Genomic DNA, 7,373 nt, shown 5'->3' with positions numbered 1-7,373 from the left:
GGAAATAGAAGATATCTTTTTATTGGTATGCAAAGCAAGTTATCTACAAATATATGTAGCTTCCTTGAACTAACTGCCGAAATATGTTGTCGCCTAGCACTCTTACTCTCTCACTTCAGCAATGGTCTATAATTCAATAAGACAAGCAATACAAAAAAGGTGAAGTTATTGTTTGGAAATAATAGGGACAACATGTTTGCTTATCCAAGTAGAAGTACAAAAGTGGCGTTTAAAGATTATCCTAGTTGTACAATTTACCATTATGATGTCATTGGGGTCAGGAACCATACCAAATATACTTGTCTCCTATAATAACTTAACTAAATTGTATCCCATTGCAACTTATACAACTTTTAACTGAAGATATAAATTTCCAACTATTATCTAAAATGTATAATATACCAACATTGTTATAATGAGAATCATATCAATGTTACCCATAATATATTACACAAAATGTTTTGGCCCACCGTGTGTAATTTTTAAAATAAGGCAGTATGCATTGGTAAAAAGAAATGATGGTTATAGTAAAAAAAACAGGAATTAACATTGTGATTAGTGATGCAATTGCAACTTATTGCAAGTAATATCGTGATTACTATGGCATTTAACAATGTGTAGCACTAACCACCCAAATTAACTTGCTATTTGCAATACAAATTGTGGTAATTAGCACTAATTATAATGTTAATTAGGCTAAATTGCACGAAAATTAAGATTAAGGACACGAAAACGATATCTAAGATGTTTCTTGCATTATCACCCTTTCTTGAAATGCTTTGAGAACTTATCTTTCTTTTCAAAGAGTACAATATCATCATCCTAAGGATCATTAGCTATGTATATCAAGATTTATCTTTGAAGCCTCCTAAATTCAATGTAAAAGTATCTTTTCTAGTTAAGTTGACATAATATTTTGTCTAAAAGTGTCATGATAAGGCAAGAGGATCGTGATACTTGTAAATGTGTTATGAGACAACGTAAGATTGGGAAATGATTTCTTGTTGGTTGATGAAATGTGTCACTTTCACGAATTGCTCGATCACCACCAAGATGCACTCAAAACCATGATAATGCACGGCATTAGGAAGGAACAACAAACCTATGTGCATTATGGTAAATTTTAAGACCTTAGAAAATACTATGTGGCGATTTGTAAGCATTTGAAAGATTTGTCATGTGGGTGGGTAGTGGAACAAAGAGAGAAAAACATAGAGCAGGACTATTTGTCGAGAAATTTGAGTTTGATATGCATTGCACATAAGAAGAATTTAAGAGACTTTGTTGGGGGTAGTACTACTTAGTGGTTCGACAAGGTCTAAGCAAATGGTGGTCGTGGATGACATGTTTCGTGGGTTAGAAAGACCTTGGAAAAAATTAACATCTACTTAATGCTTCGAAGGTTGATCCATGGAGTGTGGGCTGTTTGCATGTAGTGAAATGTAGGTTAAGAGGTTAATGAAGGCCTCCTCGATGAGGTGGTGATGCATTGGGGAGTTGATAAGGAGGTAGCAAGCAAACAAGTCCTTCAAGTCTCCAAGGTCCGTCTTCTTCGCGAGGCTCCGCCTTCGGACAACAAGACACCACATGGACTCGTAGAAATCATCATAGGCTCTATAAGAATACTTCACCATGGGGATGCAGTTCCCCCAAGCTCTAGTGGTTTTCAAGCAATTCATTGGGCTCGGCCCAAGCTCGGGCTCGTGGTCCGATCCGAACCCCCGATATGTGTGGTCCTCCTCGGGATGTGTGCACCCGGCCCGGCTAATCATCGGATTTGATACTCCGAACCCACCATCATGTGTGCACCAGTGTCCGGCGTCCGTTTCACACTTGCCCAAAGCTCTCGAAGATTTCCCGCGCTTCACCTTGTGACGCCTCCGATGACTACGATCCTCCTCCTCCAAAGAGCATGACTGAGTGCCACCATTCTTAGCAGAATCACATGATACATTCCTTGATTGATCCATGAAACCTCCAATAATGGCCTCATTCTTGTTCTTCTTAGCAGAATCAATTGATGCATCCCTTGATTCATCCATGAAACCTCCAATGATAACCCCATTCTTGTTCTGCTTAGCAGAATCACATGATGCATCCCTTGATTCATCCATGAAACCTCCAATGATAACCCCATTCTTGTTCTGCTTAGCAGAATCACATGATGCATCCCTTGATTCATCCATGAAACCTCCAATAATAGCCCCATTCTCGTGGTAGCAACATTTCCTTGTCATTTCCATCTCCTTCAAAACCCTGCACCTCATGGCCTCATGCTTCATATGGCAACGTTGTTTCGAATTGTTGTCAGATTCCTTCTTCTCTAATGAAAGCTTGGATTTCACGATGTCCCATGCAGGTTTAGAACAATCCTTCTCATTCTGAGACCATAGATTCCGTAAGAAACGATCCCCCTCCTTTGTACCAATCTTCTTCTGCTTCTCCTTCTTCTTCAATAATCTTTCTTTACTATCCAATAGAATCTTCCTAGCTTTGCCACGGCGAGAATGACACGAAATGGAAGCTTTCATGGCCTTCTTCTTCTTCTTCTCTTCCTCAAAGATACCATTAAACCTGCAGAGATGAAGCTGCGTAAATTTTGTCGTCTCGTCAGAGTAGATTGGGTGGGGATCGTAGAAGAGACGAGCAGAGGGTGAGATGGCATCGTCATCGGGATCATCCTGGTCGTTGCGGAGGATGGAGAAGCATTTGCAAGATTGAAGGAAGCTAGAGAGGAAGGAAGGGGTGGTTGGATGCTCTGAGGATGGATTCCGATCCATTATACGCTTCGACAGTAAATGGGAGATTTGGTGGGCTATGGTGGGGTGGAGCTCTTAGGGTTTAGGGTTTAGGGTTTAGATGAGAGACAAAGAGATGCAGAGAAGAAGAAGAAGAAGAAGAAGAAGTAAGAATTAGAAACTAGAAAATCAATCCTAAAGAAAGTATAGTAGGAACTAGAAAATAAATGGAGAAGAAGAAGAAGTGTATGTCCGGGCGCCCAAAAGAGAGAGGCCACGAGGCCTAGAGTGTAGGTCATCCGGCCGAAACAATACAGTATAATTGTCGTAAACACTCTCGATATGTGGTCTCGCTTGTTCGAGAAATGAAAATGTTTTAGCTAGCACTTAATTGTGATTAGAAAGAAGGTTTGGGGTTCACATTCGGTTTATCTATCCCAAAACCTCAATCTTCATTCTATAACTCTGCTCGAGGAGCATCTCCCCAAGGTCATATGCAACTTTTTACATAGTCATAGAGATGGATAGATAAACCCTATTATCTTCCTTGATATGAATTATATACATATGTGTGTGTGTGTGTGTGTGTGTGTGTGTGTGTGTGTGTGTGTGTGTGTGTGTGTGTGTGTGTGTGTGTGTGTGTGTGTGAGAGAGAGAGAGAGAGAGAGCTCTACTTGCATCATTTGATGAGGCGAAATGTGGTCCATGTAATCAAGTGAAGACATAATGATTTTTCCATAGGTTTTAATAGGGTGGTGGAAATGCTAACCATGGGGTGAGTAGCCACATGATGGAGTCTAGCACGGCGGAGAGATCTATTGAGATCTATTACCCTCTGAGATATTTCTTTCACATCCTTGGGCCAACACTCTGGCCTATGGGACTAAGTTTTAGAGAACAATTACCTCGGTTTTGGTAGGAGTTTGAGGATTCTGGAGGTTAGAATGATGGGGAATACACATTATGGAGAGCAACACAAATATAGGAAATGTGGGACAGTGCCAAAGCATATACTACTATATATTATAGGCACAAGGTCAAGCAAAGAGGTGTTATAACTACTTAGGTAACATGTACTTGTCAAGTAAATAGCAAATATGTGAACAAGTCTAAGAAGCCGCAAAGCTTCATGTTTCTTATTAGTTGAATTCAAATATATAGTGTCAAAACAATGAGACTAGCTTAGAAACACCAAAAGTTGAGCTATTGTATGTGAGAAACCAAGTGTCAATAGATTCATTCATCCTTGATGACAAATGAAATCCTATTAAAATCTAAAAGACATGTAACGATGATTGAATTAAACTTCTAACGTTGTTCAAGCTCATGACTCTTCTAAGCAGTGTGAATCCATCAAGAGCCAGTGTTGGGCAAACACCAATGCATGTATGCAAGGATACTTAATACCTCCCGAAGGAAATTTGGAAGCAAGTAAAGAGTGAGTTTACAAGCGCCAATGTTTTTACGCTCACAACTAACTCCAAAATCCAGCACTTAAATTGGAGACACGGAAATATGGCTTTAAGCACAAAATACATGTTGTCTCAATAAGTTGGGGGAGGAAGTAATTATGTCATGTTCCATTTGAAGGGACAATGAGACGTACACATATCCTACTTATAAACAAACCAAAACATAAATAAGGAGATAACACATTTGCAAATCATCTCTCAATGGGTTATTAAGAATCCCACCAAACATAGAATAATGAATGTATGAACAATATATATGTATATATATCCTTGTTTCAAGCATTGCCTACATTTCTTTAGTTTTTCAAAGTCAATCTATTTAGTTTTTTACAAATTTGTTTGGAGGCCTAAAGAGAATGTTCTCACCTGATCGTAGAGGAAACATTAAATTTATATTTACCAACTAATAAGGCAATAAAGACTAAATATGCCTTGCCATAAAAATGTGACATTTAAATTTCAAAGATTTTCTTAAAAAAATCATTGTTCATCAATTTTCACAAAATAAATTTGCTTCTCTTCTACGTGCCTCCATTGTCAAGGTGATCCCCGTTGTAAATAATTATCTCTTAATTTTCCATATGTTCATTGATTTAAACATGCTCCTTTTGTGTATATAATGATTATACACTTTTGTATTGTGTAATGTATAATATATGTTTGGAGTTCGTATTGGTGAATAGTTACTACCTGAGGAAAATAATGGAGAAAAGAAACAAATATCCTTGTTTTCCAAAGCCATTGCAATACATATATATCACATTTAGGGAACCCCTAGGAACCCCCTACCCCTTTTACTCTGAAATCTAAAGCATCTAGAGTTCTTAGTGCGAGGATTATCATACACCAAGGACCACTCAATTAGCATCTAGAGTTCTTAGTGTAAACTTGGTTTGTCCTTCTCTAAAACTTAAGAACAAAAGTTCCCCAAAATATGCCTTTTCCCTATTGGTTGAAAGAAAATCATTTGGGAATATATATGAAATTCATAAAAGGTCAAAGCTAATCAAACAAAATACCTCATTTAAGAAGGCTTGAATATTCATGAATTATTATACAAGAATCGTTAATCTAAACCAAAGTGCCAATGTAGCTAACTTGAATTTTGGTTATTTCGTTGTTAGCTCAAGAGTCAAGAGGTGAAAGAAGCAGGGATAAGTGCCAATGTAGCTAACTTGAATTTTGGTTATTTCGTTGTCAGCTCAAGAGTCAAGATGTGAATGAAGCAAGGATTACTTTGCATTTGCATAGTCTCCATACCACAAAGTTGGTTCCATTGAGCTTATGAGCCTCCAAACGTCCTCTTCTTTGAGGCAAGAGGAACCCCTTGGTGATTCCCATGCATGCAATTCCACGTGAGGAAATGATGACTAAGATGACCTGGTAGGAGTTCGGTGGCGGTAATACTATTAGTTTGGATTGGCGAGCTAAACACACTTCCACCTTAGCTAAACTCATGCCTATTCACATAATAGACTACTACATAGTTCACCTATTCACGACAACTTGCCATCTAAGGTCTTCTTCTTTGAAGAAATGTTGTGTTAAGTATTTGTTGTATGTAACACACCCTCAATGATAATCAACATTGGTACCAAGGACTCAAATGTGGGACCAAAAGAGGAGGATACATGCAGTACTATAAATCTACAGCTTTAGGGTCATCCCAATGTGAAAGGAGACAAAGCCTTTTGTAAAGAACTATAAAGGTCGTCATACTTACGAGATATTAGTGTTTTCCACAAGGGACCACCCTAACTCATACCTTGGAATTTTGCACTTCCAATGGTCATTGGTGTTCCAAGGGGGCACCTTCTTCTTGTTGGGCTAAGCGAGGGATCACAAGACATCACTCCCAATGGCAAACACCAAGTCATACATCAACACATAAAAGTACTTTTTTCCCGATCCCATGTAACTTTAGAAGCTTCAAATGATTCTACAATTAATATGGAATTAACACACCTAATGACTATAATAATTAAGGAATATATTAGTCTTAATAAATGGATAATTACTAACTAGTAGGGAAAAGCTGCAAGGAGAAACACAAAGGGGAGAGAATGAGGACGAAAAGGTAGCCCAAAGTTGAGGCATCAAAGGCCCCTTTCACACGGGATTTCTTGCCTTTTTATACAAGTTGAAAACCTTAATAGGACCCTTTCACATAGCAAGCCCGTTGGCCATTAATAGTTCTCCACAAGTTATAATATGACCATTAAACTTCGAATCTCATTGATATTGGTTCTCAAACTATTAGTATCTCCAAAACAAGTTTGAATTTCCTCATAAACTCATCAAATTTATCTAATATAGGGTAACTTTTCTCGATAAATAGCGCAAATCAACCTATTGTTGTACTAGTCAATAGACTCTCAAACCAACCCTACTTGTGTCGTATCAATTGAATATCAAGTGGGATACATTTGTAAAACTAGTCGCACCTGATTTAGGAATACTCAAAATTGTGACCGAGTACCATCAAACTTTGTTGGGAGATTTATCATGGGTTATTTTGGCAAACATGGTGCTCCGAGCTTGTTGTCATAAGGTTCAAGTTAGTGAATTCCTCATGTTGAGATTTCTCATCATTCACTTATTGTAAGTCCCTAAGAAGCCTTTGATTCTCTTTCTCCTCGTGATCTTGGTTGTTAAACATTCTAGATAAACTAGAACACACATATATTCTTGTTCACTTATTGTTGTCATGGTTATGACAAGATAGGTGAGAAGTTTCTAAATCTAAAGGGAAAGAAATAGAGAAGAAGGGTTTATTCTAGTTCAAACTATCAAGATTGTAGCCAAGTGCAAGGTAAAATTGAAAAAAAGAATGAGAAGAGAAATAAGTGGAGATCGACAATGCATTGACAAGAAAGACAAGATATACAAGAATATGATGAAGACAAGCTTTGAACCCAAATGGTTCATCAATGCTCAAACACATGCTTATATAGGATGGTTCGGACATGTGCATGCTTTCCCCTTCGACGTTTAACATGTATCGCACTCTATGACGAAAGCAATCATGAATGCAAAGGTTGCAGTTAGTAGGGTAGGAATCATGAAGACACCAAACCATATGATGTACAATATTTTATAAAATACATTTATGTCTTAATGGTCAAGGTTACACATCCTCATTTAAGGGGCCATGGGTTTAAAT

The sequence above is a fragment of the Azolla caroliniana genome, unplaced genomic scaffold (assembly GCF_043228905.1).
Source record: "Azolla caroliniana isolate FFs.n. ecotype wild unplaced genomic scaffold, voAzoCaro1.0.p SCAF_7, whole genome shotgun sequence".
Taxonomy (NCBI): Eukaryota; Viridiplantae; Streptophyta; class Polypodiopsida; order Salviniales; family Salviniaceae; genus Azolla; species Azolla caroliniana.
This window is presented reverse-complemented; position numbering follows the sequence as displayed.